General features: G+C 41.2%; 1 protein-coding gene across 1 annotated transcript in view; it reads left to right on the top strand.

Moving 5' to 3' along the window:
- The window catches only part of HIVEP3 (HIVEP zinc finger 3), a 666,961-nt gene that overhangs the window by 345,558 nt on the left and 298,735 nt on the right, over positions 1 to 22,668 (top strand).

Below are 22,668 nucleotides of genomic sequence, written 5' to 3'. Positions count from 1 at the left end.
TGAATTCAAATCTTCCTGCTCTATACATTGTATCACCTAGGTGCACCAGTGTTATTTTCTTTAATATATACACCCACACATACACACATACATAAATATATATATTTATATACACCTATATGTGTTTGTGAACATATTGTGTATACGTATATATATATACACACACATATATATGTATATACATACATATATATATATAATGTGTATATTATATATTCTATGTATATGTGTATATATTCTATATATACACATACATACATTGTATTTATTTATCCAAGTTAAGGCTCTATCCTTTAGGAGAATGTAGGTAAAGACAGTTTATTTTTTACCCCTTATAGCCTCTGAACCTAATGCTAGCATTGTATTTTGTATAAAGCATCCACTTACTAAATATTTGTGGAATTAAATGTAATGAGATTATTACTAGTCCATGAGCAGACTCAATCAAATATAAGACCTGTCTTCATCTCCTATCTTATGTAATCAATATAGTATGGGGAGAGGGGCTCTCATTGGGAAATTGTCTTCCTTTCATTGAAGCTGAAGCTGAAGGACCAGTTGCAAATCTTACTTCAGTGAAAAGTTCTCTCTCCAAGTCACCCCTTCTCCACTTGGTCCTCCAATCTCTATTAGAACACTTCTAGAATAGGGAAACTACTAATTCTCAAGACAGCCCATTCTGATTTGGGACAGTGCTAACAGTAAGCTAGTTTTTCCTCCTATTCTGCCTAAATTGACTAATTGGCTACTTTTATCCACTGTCCTTTATTCTGTCCTCTGGGACTATTTAGAAAGAAGACAAATCTCCCTTTCTGCTTCGTAGTCCTTGGATGCAGCTGATCCATTCACTCTTTCCCAATCCTATAACTATCTCCAATAGTTTTCTTCTGTCCAGGCTAAACTTCTTCAGTTTCTCCATCCTCATGTGGCAGTTTGAGAACCATCACCGTACCGGTCCCTCTCCTTTGGATAATGTCCAATTTGTCAGTTCTTTCCCAAAATGTATTCAGAACTGATCATGATATTTGAGAACATTCTGAGCATAACCACAAATAAAAAGATCCCAATTACAAGAATGTCCCTAAAGTTTTGGTGTGGTTTTAAACATTAATGCTTTAGCTATTAAAACTGAAAGCTACACTGAGACCTTTAGGACTCTGTGCAAGGAGAGAAGGTGATGGAGTTAGACCTGCCTGTAATTCCATGGAGAAGAAAAGCTTCAGGATGAGGAAAAGATAGTGTAGTCTCTTTGATTTTGGATAAAAGCATTGGTTTTACAAAAAGACAACTATTTGATGTCACCTCGGTATGTCAGCTAATTACATGGGACCCTAGAATTGTAGGTTCTGTGTTCAGACCCTAAAATCCATTCAGTTCTGAATGGAACAAGAATGGCCATGTAGTCCAACCCACTTGTTCTACACTTAAGATCACTTTGACGCAGGGATGCATAGTGTCTTACCCATAATCATATGGATGGCAGGCATCGGAGGTAGTATTTGAAATCTGACTATAAGACCGAGTTAGTCCTCTTATATGGGAAACAGAAAGAAAGTAATCTGAAACGATGCACCTGGGAGAATCTTCCTCTTTCACTAAGAAGGGGATCTAAAGAGAGAAAACACCAATGACCAAAATGAGAAATGAGAAGGGGCTATTCCAAGGAAGCCACACTGTGCCAGAAGCTATTCCTGAAAGGACACTGCATATGTCATCTCTTCTGATTTTCACAACAATCCTATGAATCAGTTACTATAGACATCAATATTCCTATTTTACAGATGAGAAAACTAGGGCTAAAAATAAAAAAAAAGAAAAAGAAAACCAGGGCTTACAGAGATGACACAACCTTTCCATGGCCATAAACCCAGCAAGTGTTGGAACCAAGATTGGGAATCACTCCCTCCTCCTTTTTTTTTTTTTTTATTCCAAGGATAATAGTCTTTTTTCTATACCAGGTTGTGAAGGCTGTGATTTAAATGTACTAATCACAAAAAGGGAAATCAGGCAAGCAATTTGATAGGGTATCCCATAAAAAGGCATGAATGGTTTTTCCAGACCTTGAAAGAACAAATAATTCCATATTGCATAGATAGCCCTTATAGCTAGAGATGAAATGATAGACCCAGTTCTTTTCTTGAAACAAATATGGTAGACACCCTCCCCCTATCCCATTAGAGGGAACATTTGTTGGAATGGTGCTGTACAACTCTGAAGTGCTTACTCCTTTCTCGGGAATATATTGTCTTCTAATTTGGTATGAGTTGATTTTGGATTCAGTCCTAGGGCAGAGAGAGACTCGGAATAATTCATCATGACTTGAGCACATAAAGATATATTGAGCCTCCCAAAGTGGACATGGGAAAGGAAAGAGGAAGGAAACAGGAAATAATTTGATCATGTAGCCTGGTTATAATGGTGTGAAATGAATGCTGAGTTTGGTGGCCATAGATTTGGACTACACTTGCTAGCTGTATGACCTTACCATCTTGCTGAGCTTCAATGTATCCATCCAATGTAATCATATGCATACTACCTGTCTGGGAAGGGAAGAAGATAAACATTTGTATGATACCTATTATGTGCCAGACACTACACTAAATGCATTACAATTATTATTTCCTTGGCATCTCACAACCCTGGGAAGAAGATGCTATTATTATATTCATTTTACAATTGAGAAAACTGAGGCAAACAGAGTTAAGTGACTTTCCATAGCTAGTAAGTGTCTGAGGCTGGAGTTGAATTTAGTTCTTTGTGTTTCCAGGCCCAGAACTTTATGTACCATCTACTATTGTTGGATAAGTACTTTGCAAATTTTAAAACATTTTAAAATCATCATCTGAATAATACTGGTGATGATGATGAAGATGAAGATGAAGATGATGATGATGATGATGATGATGATGATTCAGAATCCACAGAGGAGAGGTGCCTTTTTTCCTAATGGGTCAGGAAAATCAGGTGAACTCTACAGGCAAAATAAAGTACTGACATTTTTCTTTATTACAGCCTTAAGCTTGGAGAGATCTCTTGGAGCCAATCCAAACAGACCAGCTGCTGACTTCCTTTCAAGTGGTAATAATAACTGTCCTTTCTACAGAGCTCTAAGGTTTGCAGAGGGCTTCGTATCCATAATCTCATCTGAACTTGATAATAGCCCTGTGAGTTAGACCCTACAGTTTATTTACTACCCCCATTTTACAGATAAGGAAACTAAGACCCAAAGATTAAGTGATTTACTCATGTTCACACAGCTAAAAAGTATTCCTGACATCTAGTCCAAAAGTCTATTCAGTATGGCATGCTGCCCCTCAGTGGTGAGTTAAACCCAAGACTGGAGGAAGTGAAGGCTGAATTAATACTATGACTTTTAGCTATTTCACGCAGCCCGTACATGGAACTGGAATCCTCCACATCTGGAGTCTGGTGATGCATCAGCTTAGTTTGGGATGGGGATGGAAGGGCGAAATGTGCTTCTCTGGTAAACAGAAGGAGGAAAAAAGTAGAATTGGAGAAGAAAAGACAAAATTTCATTTATTTATTTATTTATTTTTTTCTGGGAGGGAAGGGAAAAATCGGAACAGACAAAAATTTATTAAGTACTTACTGTATGATAGGAATGATGCTAAACACTTTACAAGTATTATCTCCTTTGATCCTCACAACCACCCTGGGAAGTAGACATTATCATTATCTCCACTTTATAATTGATGCTATCTATCTCCATTTTATAGTTGAAGAAACTCAGATGGAGGTTAAGTGACTTGGTTGGAGTTACACTGCAAGTGTCTGAGGCCAAATTTGAACTCAGGTCTACCTGACTCCCAAATTCTATCTACTGCACTATCTAGCTGCCTTGGGGAGAAAGAAAAAGCTAAAGGCTCATGTTGACAATCTTGGGGCCCTTTCTGATCCTTCCCTTTTCCTCACATCAAGCAGTTTATTGACCTTATTCCTTATCCCTTATCAACTCTAACATCCTCCTCTTCCTCTTGCAATCCACCATCAAAGGGGCTCATCATTAATCTCTGGTGGGAATGCTCAAATTGTAGGTAGGATATATGGCATGCTGGGGAAATTTTCAGAACCCTCATAACCCTATTTCCTCTGCTGTCATATTTAGTGCCCTAATAATCCATCAGAGACCCAGAAGACCATTTGTGAGTCGTCTGGTCAGACATGATCACCTGACTCCAGAATTGGCCCTTCTACTCAAAACCAGTTCCCTTGCTTTCAGGTCCTTCTTTTCTTGTGATTGGTTTTTAACCAGTTTTCAGTATTAACATCATGGATCTCATGTTAGACATGACTTTAAAGGCCATTAAATCCAACTCACTTATTTTTTATATGAAGAAATTAAAGTCAAATCAAGTGGTAAATTGCTCTGGGTCTCATAGTATAATATTTGTAAAGCACTTAGCAGAGAGCTTGGCACACACGAGGTGCTTAATAAATTTGCTTGTTTCATTCATTTGTTGCTTCATTGTTTGTTCATTTGTTTGTTTATTGATTAATTGACATTTTGTCTGTTAAAAATATTTCTAAGTGGCCACAGTTAGCAAGTTCTGGCTTTCTGGATTATTTATAAATGACATTTGTGGTATGCCCATATGTAACTTGGAAAGGAGATCACCAGAATGACGAGCATTGCTTTGTTTCTCACAAATCCAACAATGGGCAAGTTCTAGGTCCAAGCGTCACTCTTGGATAGAAATAAAGAGAAAAAAAAAAACTTGTTTGTGTTTTTGATTACTTCTGGTAGACCATGACCAATGTAGGATTTGCAGAGATCATGCCTCATAATCTCGTATCTCGCCCAGTATTCTACATACTGCAGGTCTTCATGAATGATTAGGATTTTCAATCTTTTCCCCTTGACCATGACTTTGCAGGGAACATTGTAAGAAACAGCCAAGTTCTGGTCTTTTCTAGAGAACCTTTGAAGAAGCTTAACATAAATTTTAGCATCCTCTATGAAAGTATCCACATTAAAAAAAACCATTTAAGATTTGCAAAGCACTTTACATATGTGTGGTATGGTACAAAGAGGTCTGATTCTGAAATCAGAGACTTGGGTTGGAATCCTGGCTATGTGGGACTATGAGCATATCAAATGATTTTGGACTAGGTGATCCTGAGATCCCATTGTAGCTTTAAATCTATGATCTTTTAATCTTCTAAGTCCACCAGAATGCTGTGATGTACTTGCTTTAGGAATTCTTATGCCTAAGACAAGGAAAAATACAAATAAGGAAATCGAGATTCAATATGTATGGTCACTCCATTGATAAATTCGAGAGGTACAAATTAAGGTTTTCTTGACTCCCAATCAGGACAAGGTCCAGTTCCCTCCAAGTTTCCTCTCAATTTATTCCAGTTCATGGATGGAGCTGTGATATTTATGATGTGAGTACTTTCTCCAACAGCCCATTTGAGACTTTTTATGCGATGGTACTCTTGTGTTCTTACATCAATTGCCATGGAAGGGTCTGCACAAAATGAGGGGGATTTTCCCTTTAGAGTTTTTGGCCTTGTGTGGATATATTGGTGCTTTTGCCATGTGACCAGCCCATTGTCTTTGCTACTGATATGACCATGATGTTGTTTATGCCATTTGTCTCATATAATTTATAATAAATAATGTGTTATACTTTCACATCTATCATAGACCTCTCCATTGCTCTTTGGGTATTTTTTCAACTTGAACCCTTTTTAGACTTCACTGTTCTGTGACTTGAAGATATAGTTTCACCAGAAAAAAAATTGATTGGACCCATGATTTCATGGAAAAATTGTGTTGGTTAAAAAATGAGCCTTTTACCTCTTCCTCTCCTCCCCCCCCCCACTTCTCTGAAGAAGTGGGGGACTATAGATATAGAACACTGCACATATATCAGACTTTTTCCATGTGTTGGCTAGTTTTGCTGAAATGTTATTTTTTTCCCATTTTTAATTCTTAATGATAAAGTATGGCTCTCTGGGAGGGGCATACTGGAAAACATAGGTAATAATAATAAAAAAAAGCTATTGATAAAAATTTAATTGTTTTTTTAAAATGTGCTTTTGTGCCAGGGAGAAGCTTGAATACTTAATAACTGTTTTCCCAAAAGCAATCCACTTCAGTTTTCACCTCTTGTTTAATTGTCTGTCTAAAGCTATACAGAAGATCTAGCTCTGAAGCAGAGAGAAGCAGGTTCTTCATCTTTTTTTGTTTTTCTGGACTCCTTGGGCAGCTTGGTGAAGATCCCTTCTCTGAATCATATTGTTAATTGTATACAATTAACTACATAGGATTATAAAAGACACCAATTATACATTATAAAAATCTTTTTTAAAAGTCCACACACCCCAAGTTGAGAATCCCTAATATAGATGGATCTATTGCTAGACAATGAGATTCTCCAAATACTTCTATTTGCAGAGGACATTGTTTTGATGATGAATCCAAATCAGAAACATTGTAGAGCCTCTCTCCCAAGAGTCAATGAAAAAAAAAAGGCAATTAGTCATGTGAATACACTTAGGAAAAACCAAATGGATGAAAAATGTCTATCTTCCAGACTAAGATATGTAACTGAATGGACAACCATTGAGAAGGCCCAATTAGCTAGACCTCTCAAACTACATTTAAAAATTTTTTCAGTCTTTTTGGAATGCAGAAGTCAGCTTCAGACATAGGATCAGAGAATGAATTTGGGAAAAATGGATACTATTATCAAAGACCTGAGAGTTATAGATTCAGAGCTCAAGGTACCTTAGACTTAGTCCACATTGAGTCCAATCCCTTCATTTTACAGATGAGGAAACTAAGGTCAAGAAAGCTGACACAGATTAGCTGCCTAATCTGAGGCAAGATTCGAATATGGGTCTTCTGAGGGTAAACTCTAAAGATAATGACAGATCTGTCACAAAATCTACTCTTATTAAGAACTAAGGTACTAAGTCATTGGAAATATAGTAGGACCATATACCTCTTAGTACACTGGCATCAATCAGTCTTAAAGTATGTCCAGTCTGACCACAGAGAGGGACCATGCATGTGTGTATAAGTCCAAGCATTTATATATCACTTGAATGTTTGCAAAATGTATACATCATTTGATTCTCTCAACAACCTTGTAAGGTATGTGCTATTCTTATCTCTATCTTGTCAAGGAGGAGACTGATGTATGCAGAGATTGAGTGACTTGCCTGAGATCGCACAGCTAATAAGTGCCTGAAGAAGGAATTTGAAACAGTCTTCTTGACTCCAAGTCTAGTAATTTTCCCACTATGCTACCAATCCACCTAATTGGAATATACTGAGACCTGCTCACCCCCATTGTGTGTCTTTCCACTGACCTATTACCATTGGGTCATCTGTAGATCTGGTTCTCTGTAGATCATGGTGCTTCATGATTCACAATCATGTAGCATCTGCAGGAAAATAGTAGTGTTAGAGATAACCATTTAGTGACATTCAAAACCAGGAGGAACCTTATGCTTTGGCTTGAGATAATCCAGAAGGAGCCAACTCCTGCCAAAGTAGGGCTTAGTTCTGTGCCCTCCTCTACCCTTCAGAAAAATTACATGGGAAAAATTCTCAAAGCCTCAAGATCTCACAAGGACCTTCATGAAGAGGCATTGCTGGGTCTCTTATAATCAGTGACTTCAGAATAATTTGATATTTCTTTAAATACCTCACTCAGAGTGTGTTTACCTTGGGTTTTGAATGGCCCTAAACAATTCTGGGAGAGTCTATTTGCCTCTCCTCCAGCCTCTTAGTAAGGAACACAGCGTCAGAGCTGGAAGAGACCTAGGAAAATCCATTGCCTCCTTTTACAGAAGGAAAAACTGTGACCCAGAATGGTTAGGTGGCTTGAATAGGGTCACCCAAGTAAATCTAATGCCCTTTCCCACGTGCCAAATTGCCTGAAAATCTGTCTGAGGAGAGAGGGGCATGTTGTGTGTAATTGGGGGAGAGGGAGGTGCCATAGCTCAACTGCTTCCTTTCAGGAGGGAGCTGAAGAAGTAGTCACAGGCACTATGGAAGGCTAGGAAGAATCACGGGTTTAAGAATTCACAGAATTGTATTAGGGTGGAAGAAAAATAAAGACTAAGTTCCAATGGTGGGAATGAGCTCCAAATTTCACACTTGGCTTTCTCCTTTGGAAGGAGCCCTAAACTTGGAATAAAAAGAATGGTCTTGCCAATTGCTAGCTCTGTGAACCATTTTTGGACCTCAGTTTCTTCCCTTGACATTTTGTAATTTTTACCAAAGAACATCAGAAGCAGGGCAGACAAAAGTAAGTCCAGTTTCTGACCATACCCAGGTTTTATACCAAATGAGTTGGTTTTATTCTGTTTTGATTTGGTGGGGTGGGGTGGGGTGGGGTAGGCTTGGTGGTTAGGACTGACTAATACTGTAAAAGGAAGCTCTGTTTCAAATAGATGTGGCTCAGAATGAAAATACAAATAACTATTACTATTTTAGTTAAATTTGTAGATGGTGGAGATATATTATGGATCATCTCTCTGGCTAAGAACCATTTTTCCCCTGGGGAAACTAGGATGGTTGGGACTCTGAACTGCCAGGCATGTCAAAGCAGGCTGATAACCCCAACCACAGTATGGTCCCTCTCAGAGGAGGCTGAGTTCATGGCGTTGGGTGAGTGGAGAACTTAATCTTGAGTGACTGTTGCCAAATTGACAACTGGTTGGTGCTGCTTGTGTACCACTCACTCCCATCTATTCCCTTCTCTCCATGTACAGGCTACCACCACTCCAGATCCTCACCTCGTTTCTGGGAGTTCCAAGGAAAGAAACAAGTATTTATTAAGCACCTACCCTCTGTCTCAGGCACTATTAAATATCATTGATCCTAACTACCCTGTGAGGCAGGTGCTAGAATCCCCATTTATCATTTTAGGAAACTAAGTGACAAGAGTGTGTGATTTGTTTGTTACAATATCTAAGGCTGGATTTGAATAGAGGCAACTCTCTATCCATTGCCTCCAGTTACTACAATTACTATCTAATCTGGGCTCCTTATCTCCAGTGTCCCACCTCTTTTATTCATCATCCAATACAAATACTCAGGTAATATTATGCCCAAAGCACAGATATGACCGTGTCACTGCTGCACTCAAAAATCTTCAGTGGCTCCCTATTGCTTCTAGGATGAACTACACAATCCTTAGTCTGGAAGTTGAAACCTTCCATGATCTAGCTCCTACCTACCTTTCACATGAGTCTCTCTCTTTTGGCACATCTTTCTGTTCTTGTCAAACTGATTCTCTAAACAGACCCCATTCATGGAGTTTCCTTTTCTCTTTCCCTGTCATGGAGAATGCCCCTTTTCCATCGCTGATCTCAACTTTCCACCCAGCCAATCAACGCCTGAATACATGGGGACTACCTCCTGCTCTTTTCCTCGAAATTAGTTTTAGAACTTGTATCGACATCAGCATTTTCCCAGTAGGATGTAAGCTCCTTGAGGGCAGGAATTACTTGTTTTTGTTTTTATTTTTGTTTTGTTGTGCCTTATGTCTGAGCAGACGCTTAAAGAAATGTTTGGTGAACTGAACTGAATTCCTTCTTAGGGTAACCATAGGAACACACTCCTACTACCTAAAACTGGCCAACTCAGAAGCAATGTATGTGTGTGGGGGTGCAGTCAGCTTCAAATCTTGCCTCAGACACTTACTATCTATGTGATCTTAAAAAAATCACTTCATCTTTCTGGGAGGGTTGGACTCATGATCTCTGTCAGCTCTGACTTTATGGCCCAGCTCCAAAGGCTTTGCCAGGCTGACCCACGAAGGGAAGTCCAGAAGGAGATGGCTTTTTTTGCAGGCCAGGTGCTTGTGCCCCCCCCCTTTTCCTCCCGGCCATCCCCCGGGGCGCAGCTTGACCACCTGATGGAGTCTTGTGATTAGAAAGGTGGAAGAAGGGGTGAAACGCTGAAGAAGATTTTCTGGTTTCTTCCAGGAAGAAGTTACACCTGAAAACCCTTGGGCTCCGGTAGGGCAGCTGCGCGTGGTGATGTCAGAGCCCCGGGCGGGCGGGCGGGCGCTCACGTTGGGTGAACTTCCCTTGGCTGGCCACCACCACATCCTGCTGGGGCTTTCGGTGTCACGGCCCCAGTGCAGGGTTTCAGGCGGAGAGTTAAATTTAGAAGAGCACCTCCTCGGGGTGAAGTGCGTGGGCCGGCCCCCAGGACTGGGGGCGTAAGCACTTTCTAAATTTAGCCCGTCCGACTTCCTCTTCTCTCCCCGTACATGCCATTATGCAAAAACATTTCTTCTTGTTTGACTTTCTCAGAGGGAAATATTCGGGGAGGGGGGGGAGAAGAGGGAGGAGGGAATGAAAAAAAAAATGGAAATCAGTCCCCTGCTCTGTGAGAGCCAGAGAGTGAGTGGGTTACACACTCAGATAGATGGGGATGACTTCATCCTTGTGAGTAAAGCCAGAGACTCCCAGGCTGCCCGAGCTGGCAGGGCCCTCGAGAGGCGATTCACGAGGGGCCCCCTACTCATTTTGAATTTTAAAGATGAGGAAATAGAGAACCGTCAAGTTTATTCAAGGTCACAGGTAGTCAGCGGTTGAATTGGAAGGCAAACTCCAATCTTTCCATTACGGCCAAGCAGCCTCAAATCCCACTGGGAGAATCAGTGAAGGTCTGGAATTCAGTCCTTTGATCTGAGATGGATCCCTGATTACCTTAGTGGTGGGTGGCTGCTCCTTCCCTGGGAAGATTGCGACATCCACACCTGCTTATCCCATGTGATTCTTGCTCACTACTTTCCAGAAATCTCTACTAGAGGACAGATGGGCTATTGGTGAAGAAAAGTGACTTTGTGTCCTTCACCTTGCTTAAGAGCTAGCATTTATATAGTGCTTTGCAAAACACTTCAAATATCCTCTTCTTTCATCCTTCAAAACAACCCTGGGATGTGGGTACTATTATTATCCCCATTTTGCAGATGGAAAAACTGAGTGGTTAAGTGACCTGCCCAGGGAATTGCACTGAGGAGCTGAAACAGAATTCAAAGCCAGATTTTTCAAATGACAAACCCCACGCTCTGTCTGCACTAATTAGCTGCTTAATTGATAGTGTGATGTAGAATAGTGGAGAGCACACTGGACTTGGAGGCAGGAAGATCAAGCATCTGAATCCTGCCTCTGCCACTTGCTAGTAGTGTGCTAAGTGAGTAAGCTGAATAAACTGGGGCTTGGGGCTTGCTTTCTTTAGCTAGAAAAATCCAAGGGTAGAGGCTTGGAATAGTTTCTAAATTAGGTCCTGGATACTTCTAACATTCTGTGAATCAGGCCTTACTGATCTAGGTGATCATTTAATCTCTCTGATGCTCAATGAGTAATGCCTATAGAACTGATTTCATGGGGTTGTTGTGTATCAGGCACTTTGCAATCCTTTGAGGACTATATAAATGACAGTTATAATAGAGTCAGTATGGGACAGGAGCCTTGGACTGTGAAGATAAGGCTTGCCCCCCTGACCTTACTGACCTAGGTGATCATTTCTCATCTGCGCTATGAGTAATACCTACAGAACTGACTTCATAGGGCGGTTGTGTATCGAGCACTTTGCAATCCTTTGACAATATATATAAATGGCAGTTACAATGAGAGTCACTATGGGATAGGATCCTTGGACTTCGAAGATAAGGCTTGTCTCTAATTCATGCTTGTTATGTGATCGTTTGCCACTCACCTGATCAATGTCCCCAGATCCCTTTCTAAGATAATACCGCATAACATATGAGTTGCTCCCTGGTATCACTGGATGGAGTTTCTACGCTGGGAGTCACCAGTGCAGTTTTAGACTAAAATCAACAGCAGCAGCAGCAGCAGCAGCAGCAGCAGCAGCAGCAGCAGCAGCAGCAGCAGCATCACTATTATGATGATGTGGACGATGATTAGCTTAAGATGGGAAGTCTGAGAGCCAAGGAAAGTAGCTGTAATTCTAGTGATTCACATTAAGCAGTTTATTAGCCCAGTTCCAAAGGGAAGGCTTTCCGTCTAGTTGTGTGATTATGGGCAAATCATTCCCCTTTCTCCTAGTCTGAATTTCCTCTCCCTTGCAATGTAGGGACTGTTTGGACTTCTTTCCTGAAATCATATGGTTCGGCAACTGAATTCTTGAATTTACCCCGGAGAAAAGCATTCCACAAATTTTGGGAGCTGGTGGGTGCAGCAGAAAGGTGGGCAGTTCATTGGAGGCTGGAGGGGTTGGAGTATCTTGCCTCGGTTGCTGCCACAAAGTAGAATACTGTGTTCTGTTCTGTTGCCTTCCTTTCCCCATGGACTGATGAAGAGGAAAAAGAGGAGTCTGGGCAGGCTGTGTGGTATATTTGCTAGACAAAGCTTCAGGATCTCCTAGTTAATCCTAACCTATTTATCGATGGCCCCACCCCTGACTTTAAAGCTGAAGCCTGGCAGGAGAAATGATCCAATACATCCAAGAAATGCCTTATGTGTCCAAGGTCAATCAATGGAAATTAGCAAAACCACTTCTCTAGTTCAGTTCCATTCTGATTAGTCTTTAATACTTGCTGTGTGCAGGAACACTTACTCTGTTCTGCAACCTGCTGATATGAGGCAAAAAACCAAAAAGTCCTGCTTTCCAAGAGCATATATTCTTCTAGTGGAAAGCAGTATCTACACAGAAAAGTATGCAATTTAGAGATGAAAGACATGGAAAATGAAAGTGAGGAGGTAGGAAAGTGCTAACATTTGGGAGGATTAGGCAACTGAGTGGTATTGAGGATAGAGCACCAGGCTTAGAGTCAGAAAGCCCTGAATTCAGATTTTGCTTCAGATACTTGCTAGCTGTATTACTCTGGGCAAGAGTAACTACTCTCAGCCTCGGTTTCTTCATCTGTAAAATGAGAATAATGATAGTATATATTTCTCAGAGTTGTTGCAAAGTCCAAATGAGAAACATATGTAAAACACTTTATAAGCTTTAAAACATATAAATATAGTGGTTGGTAGCACAGTGGATAGCATAGTGGATGTTCTTATCATCAGAAAGACTTGAGTTCAAATCTAACCTCAGATACTTTCCTAATTGTATGATTCTGGGCAAATCACATAACCTCCGTCTGTCTCAGTTTCCTCATCTGTAAAATTGGGATAATGATAGCATTTATTTCCCAGGGATGTTGTAAAGATAAAGTGGGGTAGTTTATTAAGCATTTTTTTTTACGAATTTTAAAATGCAATTATTGTTGTTGTTATGGCCTGTTGTAGCAGGTGACACTTGAGTTAAATCAAAGATTTATGCAAGATAAAAGGAATTGGAGGCTGCTGAAAAATGGAGTCATATTACTATATCATTTCCTGACTAATCTTGTTATGCCATCTCTTGGACTATATCACTCCTTTAGTAATTCCTCTTTTTCCAGAATCTAAATTCCTGATCTTGGCATTCTAAGCCTGCTCAAATCTGCTTCCACTCTACCTTTCAAACTTACTAATAGCCCTTTAGCTCTTCTACAATCTAGCCAAAGAGAGCTACTCACTGTTTCCCTTTCTTTCCTTGACCTTGCTCATGCTGCTTTGCCCCCTCCATCCCACCTCCTTCTCTTTTTCCCATCCCAGGATTCAACTTCCTCCCCATCATCCCTATTTATTGAAGCCCATCTCTCCTTTCAATACATAACACAGGTGTCATGTCCTCCTTGAAGCTTTCCCTGATTCCCCATACCTTCTGAAAATGGATTATCTTAATGTCTTCTAGCTCTTTGCCTAGACCCTTTCTTTGTTCTCATCTCCCTCTCTGTAGCATCTGTCAGTTGTCTGTCTTTTCCCCTATTAGACTAGCACCTAGCACAGGGGTCTTGCTATAGGCCTTAATAACTATTTGTTGCATTAAATTGAATTGTTAAAGCTATAAAGAGTAGTACCTTTACTATGGTATTTGAGGAAGGACAGAGTTTCAGAGACTTTAGACTAAACTCTATATTTGACTATGAGTCTTTCATGTGTGATTTTTAAAATTAATAATAATAAATAGCATTTTTGTGGCTATGGCTTTATACAGTATTGTACAGTGTAATACAGTATTGACAACAGTATTTTGAGTGCTATGCAGTTTTACATTAATCTTTTCTGCATTTGTTTTATTAGAAAATTCTTATTCATTCTTTATTGGTTCCTGTCCCTTTTCCCTCCTTCTCTCATTCCTCAGATATTTACCATGAGCCCTCTATGTGTCAAATGCTATACTCCATACTTTGGAGTGGATTTAGTGTCAGTAGATCTGATCTTAGAAAAGTCTGTTCTCAGGCCTTCAGTCTCCTCCCTTGTGAAATGAAGGAGTCAGACAAGTTCATCTCTTAAGGGCCCTTCTAGTTATAATAACTTTGAGCTCAAAAGGGGCTCTGTCCCTGCCCTCAAGAAACTTAGTCTTAGAAGGAGTGGAGAGCATGACAGCTGCAGCAACTACCCTAAGGCAGAACAGGCCTTAAGAGAGGTACAATTAAGGTGCCAGGAGAGTTCCCAGAAAGGAAAGGCCATTTCCTTATACTGTTGTTGCAGGTGCAAATTAGAGCTAGATTCTGAAGTGGATCTTGTTATTTTCAGGGACAGTAAAATGAACAAAGACCAAACCAAACAAACAAAAACTATTAGCTAATCATCAGAATGATGTAAAGATGAAATGAGCTGTTTTAAGAGGAAGGCTGGATAGCCCTTTGTCAAGTAGGTCATAACAGGACTTCTCGTCCAGTTATGCATTTGATAAGATGGCTATTGAGATCCCTTCCCACCGAAATTCAGTGACTCTATAACTCTTTGCAGCTCGTGCACCTTGGAATAGAATGGAGTGAAGTGGGATGGAATGAAATGGAACAAAGTGTTTTAGAACAGAATGAAATGGAATGGAATGAATATAATGCAATGGAATAGAGTGGAATAGGGTGGGAAAATGCCTTAAATGTTTGCTTACTGTGTGCCCAACACTACATTGAGAGCTTGGAGTTCCCCACAAGATAATACCCTTGGAAGGATCTTGGGCTGTTTCCATAGTCTCTTAACAAAGCTTCTTAAACTGTGGGATTCCATATAGGGTTGTGTAATTGAATATGGATATTGTGAAATATTGATTTATTATCAGTAAATGTTTGATTTATATATCTATTATATATATATATATATATATATATATATATATATATATGTGTGTGTGTGTGTGTGTGTGTGTGTGTGTGTGTGTGTGTGTGTGTGTATATATATATATATGTACCTGAGATCATGTAACAATTTCTCAGGTGAAAAAAGTCACAAGTGGAAAAAGTTTGAGAAGCTCTGGTTTAGCAGATGATGGTAGCCATGAGAGACCCCATTTCCCCATCAGAACTATATGGAGGAGCATTCTGTGCCCCAGGAGCATCCCATTTGGCAAAGGGCACTGACAAGCAGGAGAAACCAGATAACTGATTGTGACCAAGCTTGTTAGGAAACTGTAGACTAGCTGGAACAAAAATCAGTAAGAGGAGCTAGACATGTTTTTAGCTAGGAGATAAAGAGAATTGGGGTTGCCTTCAAGCATCTGAAGGGATGACATCATAGGGAAGAAATTTCAGATTTGCTCTGCTTGGCTCCAAAGGGCAGAATGAGGAGCAATTTGTGGAATTTGTAGAAGTATAATTAGATAGGATAGGATAAAGCTCCTAAATTTGAGAGCTGTTCCAAATGTGGCTTTTCAATGCCCTCCTCAACCTGAGATCATCAAGCAGAGACTAGATGAATCTCTTTGGAATGGTTTTAGAAGAGAGCTCTTCCTGGAGACTGGGGGGATTAGGTGGCCTCTGGGGTCCTTTCCACTCTGTGCCTCTGGGAAGGTAGGTTACGTTGCTTGGAGATTTGTAGACGATTACCATACTGGAGAATGGGCTCCACCACTCAAGGAGAACTGTGGTTAGGAAAGTAGCAGTGAACTCAGTCCCCTCTACTGAATCCTACTCTGTTTCTCGTTGGGCTAGGCTCTGTGGAAACCCAGAGATGAGTAAAACATGAAAGGCCCTGCCCTCATTCAGTCTATTTTTAAAGAAGCAATGCCCAAGATGTAGATGTCTATTTAGTTCTCTAAACTCTTGGGTTCCCTTTGAATTTTTTTAAAACCCCATGAGTAAATATATACTAATCATACCAACTCATTTCTCTAGTATATTGAGGCTTACAAAGCACTTTCACAGAATAACAGATTGATAGAGGTGGAAAGGACCTTTGAAGTCATCTGTTTATCCCCAGTGAGATAAACTTGGGACCAGTGGGGGAGGTTGCAGAGATCTGCAAAGAAAATATGATTTGACATAACATGCACAAGGGACTTCTTTGTTCTGTTATACTAACTCCTGACCCAACGTACCTCCTTCTACCACTGACTCTGGCTATTGAAGGGATTTTAGATTCTTCCTGCAATCTTTCAAAGTTTGTGAAATCATAACCCTGTCCTATCTGTCTCTATATATTCATTCACTCAAGAACAACCCCCCCCCCGCCAACACACACACACACACACACACACACACACACACACACACACACACACCATATAGGCAGCATGCACTCAAAAACATATAGCAGCTATGAAATGACCCATAACAATTTTTTTCACTTAAAACTTCTCAGAGACAGCAAAGCTCATGGAATTTCAGAGGTCATTTTCTTTATTCAAACTCAATTTTGATTCTAAAGTTAGTTTCTGGCTCGGAAGCTAATTCCAAATTTCCTCTTCTGCCAATGCTAGTTCCTGAAGCTGACTCTCCTAATTTCCAAGTGTTGGATTAAATCCATAGAGACTATTCGTCAGGCTCTCACTGACCAGTCCTTCATTATTAGGGGAAAAAAACAATAAAACCAAATGATATTCTAGCTACATTTGACAGCATACACAAGGCACACCCATTGTCCCCCACCATTCCAATGCAGTGAGGGGAGTACATTTCCATGTCTCTTTTCCAGGGTCAAGATTAGTCCTATTAATCATACGGCATTCACCAGACCATTTTCCTACTTCTCTATTTTCTAAGCTCTTTTCTCTATCTTGTACCCTGGTTTTTACCAGGTTTTTCTTATTTAGTTCAATGAAATATGTAGTACCATTCTGATTCTTCCCATTTTACAGATGAAGCAGGGCTCAGAGTGTCAAGGACACATGGCTCTTACAGGTGAGCCAGTTCTAATTTGCACAAGGAGGAAGTGTCAAAAACAGGAGCTGAGATGAGATCTCTTGCCCTTCAAATCTCTTTCCACGACATTAGCTTTTGTCCCATAATTTCCTGAGCAAGGTTGAAACCATTATCGTTTACCAAGTGTGTGGGAAGTTAAGGCTTGGTGGAAATCCTACTTGCCCCTTTTAGCCTCCTAAGTATCCTTAGACAGGTAATCCAGTGAGACCTGTGCTATGGGTAACTGACCCAGAAATGTCTGAGGTGAGGGAGACAGTGAGGTAAGTGGCTTTCATGCCGCAGGAGCTGGGAAGTAGCAGTGGGCCTGGTAGACATCCTTGTGTGAGATCTTGCCGGGGGAATGGGTGACCCAAAGGGAGAGATTTGGGAAATAAAAGTGAAAACTGTCCTGGCCCATGAATAGGAACTACAGAGGTCTTGGGGTATTTTACTATTCCTGGCTATAATAAAAAGAATGGTGATGGGGGTTTTCAGACCTTCTCTTATTTGAATCTCACAACAACCCTGGGAATTGGGTACTGTTGTCATCCTAATTTTACAAGTGAGGAAACTGAGGGAAAAGGGCAGGACCCAATTCCTTATCTCAGCACTGCTATGCTTCTCCTGTGTATTTTGGACATGGGTTAAGAGAACAAGCTCCTGGGGCTGCGACTGAAGAAGGGAGCCTCAAAGACAGCCTTGTAGCAGCACAATGGCCCTGGATGACCAGAGACAGGCAAGTCTTTTCTCCATCTTCCATGAGTGTTCTGAGACAAATCTATCTGCAGCTACAAAACCTTATGCTCCCTGGCACTGGGGAAGAGGCGCTGGGTGGTGCAACAAATGGAGCGCTGGGTCAGGGAGATCTGAATTCAAATTCAGATTCAGACGCTTAGTAACTCTGTGAACCTGGGCAAATCACTTCATCCTGTTTGCGTCAGTTTCCCTGTAAAAAATGAACTGGGGAAAGGGACAGCAAAGTATTCCAGTATCTTTCCCAAGAAAACCCAAATGAGGTCACAAAGAGTTGGACATTACTGAAAATTATTGAACAACAATGGCAAACTGGGGAAGGGGTGCCAACATGTTCCTATGGAAAATGAATGGAGATTTGAGATAATAGATTTAGAGTGAAAAAACCGGAGTTCATTTCTGGTTTTTTGTGTGTGTGATTTTGAGAAAGTCATTTCACTGCTGTGGAACTCAGTTTCCCCATCTGTAAAACCACACAGTTGGAGTAGATGGTCTATGACATCCTTTTCTGCTCTTCAGCCTATGCTTTTATTTCACTAAGGCTCAATTCTCTCATTGCATGTACATTTCAGTTGCTTTGGGCTTTGAAAAGAAGTCTAGGATTTTACCTAGAGAGACCAAGATTTGGGGGGAGGAGGAAGGAGGAGGGACAAGCCTCCTGGCAGTGGGCATCAAACACCAGCCTTTACCTCCATACCAATCTCAGAAGGAGGACCGTTAACAGAAGTTCTAATTAAGAAAGCCTTATTGTATTTCTCTAGTTTGACAAATGGCAGCCACAGAATTACCAAATGTCAGAGGTGGAAAAATGAGAATAAAAGTCCCTCATTTATCTAGAGATTACAAAGCACAGAGGGGAAATGACTTGTCAAAAATCCAATTAGTGAAAGGGATGGAACTTGAATCTAGGACTTTTTACCCAAAGCCAGGGCTATTTAGTAACAAAAGCAATAAAGTAAGCATGCATGTGTCTCTTTCTAGTATGAAATAATAGTACCTGATGTAGATTTACAAAGCAAGCCCTGTACATACTTTTGTCTCATTTGTGTTAAAATAGATGATTTATATTCTCTGATTCTACTAAACTCTTACTCGTGCAAATTGGAGTTCCAGAGAGAGAGGTTGGAACTGGAGAAAGAGAATAAATCAGCAAGCCAGTTAAGCATTTATTAATTATTTACTATGTGCCATACAGCTGTTGGAGACAGCCCAGTGGATAGAGAGCTGGAGCTAGAGTCAGGAAAATTGGAGTTTAAATGTGGCCTCAGATACTTAGTAGCTGTGTGACCTTAGGCAAGTCACTTCAACTCTATTTGCATCAATTTACTAGAGCAGGAAATGACAAAATACTCCAATATCTTTGCCAAGATGGTCCTTGGGGTCAGGCAGAATTGGACTAAGCAACAGTAATAAATGTTCAAGCTGTGTTAAGCATTGAATAAATACAAAGCCTGACCAAATTTGGTTCCTCAAAGAGCTTATTTACCAATAGGGGAGGCAATTTGGAGAAACAGGAGATAAAAGATATGTACAACCTAAGTGGGAAGTGTCCTTCGTTCTAGAAAAGGGCCATGGTGTCAGGAAGGTGATATCATGACTTGCAAGTGGATTGGATTGAAGTGAGAATGGACTGTGCAAAGTCACCAGTTTCACTTTGTCCTCTGGAGTCAATTGGGTCCAGTGGCCAGATAGAGATCAAGATGACTGGAGATGGCCCTGGATGCAATGGGAGACCTGGACTTTTTAAAGACAAGGTCCTGTGTAGAAAAAATGTAGCCTGTGGATTCCAGGATATCTTGCAAGATTTCAGTGATCAAAATTTACACTGCTTTGTGCAGATAAGGATCTAATACCTTATGTGGATAGAGGAAGAAGAAAGAGGACAGAAGAAAGAAGGGAGGGAGGGAGAGCAGGAGATAGGAAGGAGGGAAAGGAGGAAGAAAGGAAGGGAGGGAGATAGGGAAGGGAAGGAAGGAAAGAAGGAAGGAAGGAAGGAGGTAGGAAGGAAGGAAGGAAGGAAGAAAGAAGGAAGGAAGAAGAAAGAAGAAAGAAGAAAGAAAGAAAGAAAGAAAGAAAGAAAGAAAGAAAAAAGAAAGAAAGAAGGAAGGAAGGAAGGAAGGAAGGAAGAAGGAAGGAAGGAAGGAAGGAAGGAAGGAAGGAAGGAAGGAAGGAAGGAAGGAAGGAAGGAAGGAAGGAAGGAACTATATTGCCCAAATGGAAATGCCTAGCTGGGTTCCCAGTGGAACAGCTCCTACTATTCTCAAGTTGTTTTTGCCTTTCATTCTTAAATTGGACCATGACTTTAGGAGGTGATGTCATGACTTGCAAGTTTGGATTTAAGAGAGAAGTGGGAGGTAATCTCAGAGGGAAGGCACTGGTTGGGGGGAGGGGAAGGCCTCTGAGTCTTGAAGGGTGACAAAAGGTACAATTGAGAAGGGAGAGCATGTGCTGGGGGACAGGTAGGGGAGAGCCAAGGCACAGAATCAGGAAATGAGTTTTGTGGCTGAATTATCAAATAGGCACCAGAATTTTTAGCCAAACATTTGCAAGTTCCTGCAACCTTGTGATTTCCCTGATCATCTGTCATGAAACTCTAGCACTAGAAAGACTCAGCAAGACCATTGTAGCCCAGATCCCTCCAGAAGGGGAGTGACTTCTCCAAGATCTCACAGTCGTCAGGGCACAGCTGGTTCCTTCACTCTCACTGTCCTGTTAGGGATCCCTTGCTGGAAGGCTATTCCAATGCTGCCTGCCAGCTGCCCATTTTCGCTCCAAGGTTGTGGCTCACACTGCTTAAGTGCTGGTTGATCTGAGTTAGAAATAGTGTCACCAAATGACCTCCCGATCAGCAGAGACAATCTCTCTTCCCTCCTACAAGTGGCTACTTCTGTGTCTCAGGAGAAAGGCTGTGGTTGTGAAGTTTCCTGGTAGGAAAACTGGTTAGGAAATCAGCCTCAGGGATCCTCCCAACCAGGCTGGGGTTTGGGATCAGCAGCCATTCCAGTCGGATCTGGGAAAGGTGCTGTGAGCACTGGACGGCATTCAGAGGGCCTGAATTTGAGTCTCAGCATTGCCCTTTGTCCCTCGTGTGACTATGTAGCATATAACTAGTTTAGACTTAGTTTCTCCATCTATAAAATGAAAGGGTTCAGGTAAATAACCTCTAGTTTCTTTACCAGTTCTAGATCTGTGACCCTAGAACCTGGATTCTAGATCCTGGGTTTTAGTCTCAGCTTAGTTTCTTAACCCTTAAAGCTTCAGTTTCCTCATCTATAAAAGAGGGGGTTGATTCTATTTTTGCACCCACTCCCATCTCAGAAGATGGTTTTGAGAAAATCTATATGCAAACTTTAAATCTATATAGAAACAGGTGGTTATTATTAGGTGGCAAAATGGAGAGAATGTTAGACCTGGTGTCAGGAAGATTTGAGTCTTTGAGACTTCAAATCCTGCCTCAGGAGAAAATCACTTCACTTCTGCCTCAGTTTCCTTATGGATCAAATGGGGATTATAACAGCACCCACCTTCCTGGATGTCCCAAAAGTCTTAATCCAATTTTAAGCTTTAATAGGTATATTTGTAAAGAACTTTGTGAACTTTAAAAGTGCTATATAAATGTTAATTATTATTATCACCATCATCCCAGATAACACCAGCATCAGCAGCAAAATGAATTGATAATATAAACTTAAAATAAAAAAGCTATTTTTAGAAATAGTTCTCAATAAGTGATCACTGATGTTCTTGGATTTTTTTATATACACTGTACCCTTCTTAGGACCCTGTGCTAGATGGGTATTTCAGCACAAAGTGACATGGCCCCTGCCCTCAAGAGCTTCCTGATTCAGCTGAGGTCATTAGGTGTTTTCTGGGCTGTTGGCAGGGCATGGCAATGAGGGATGCACTTTGGGGTCAGCTGGTGTTTCTGGTAAATGTGGACGGATGGTGAATCAGAGGGAGTAGAGCTGATCCTTCCCTGCCAAACCTGCTTACTCATATCATAACCCCTACTGACAGTCTTCTCTGGAAACGGAAGCTGGAGAGGGGCTCGGCCAACATGAAACGGTTAGTCCCTGGGAGAATGTGCTGCCCCAGCTTCCATCATTTTCTGTACCCACACTGGGAGATGCTCTGTGGGGAGCATCCAGATCCAGCCCTCCTGCAGACAACCTCCCCACCCCCGCCTCCAAACATATCCTTCAGGGGAAGGGAGAACAAGAGAAAAGACCAACCCATCCTCACACTTCCCAGCCTCTCTGCTCCTTAATAAACAAAACTGATATTTATAGAGAGCTCCAGGTTTGCAAAGAGCTATGCTGCCGCTGCGGGATCTGAGCCCTACAACCATCCCAGAAAGCAGGCTAGAGGGCAAGCGGGCCCTGGAGTTATTAGTGCCGCCCTTTCTCAGATGAGGAAGCTGCTTGTCCACAGTCAGAGCATCCTAGCTCTAGTCCTGAAGGGGGTTTTTTGTGTCTCCCACAGAGCATCACTGATCAGAGCTGGGGCAGTGCATTCTCCCCAGGACTGAACTGTCACGAGTCAAGCGACCTCCTCTCCAGCTCCCATTTCTGGAGACGTCTCTCAGCACTCAGGCCGCCTGACACATGAGTAAGCAGGCTTGGCAGGAACTTCATTTCATAACATTTCATTTTATAGATGAAGAAACTGCGGTCCAGAGAGGAAAAGGCACATAAATTCGCCAAGCTGGAATTTGAACCCAGGTCTGATTCCACAT

This window comes from Antechinus flavipes, chromosome 3 (genome assembly GCF_016432865.1).
Source record: "Antechinus flavipes isolate AdamAnt ecotype Samford, QLD, Australia chromosome 3, AdamAnt_v2, whole genome shotgun sequence".
NCBI lineage: Eukaryota > Metazoa > Chordata > Mammalia > Dasyuromorphia > Dasyuridae > Antechinus > Antechinus flavipes.
Note: the sequence above shows the minus strand (reverse complement) of the source record. Positions and strands in the feature narration are given on the sequence as shown.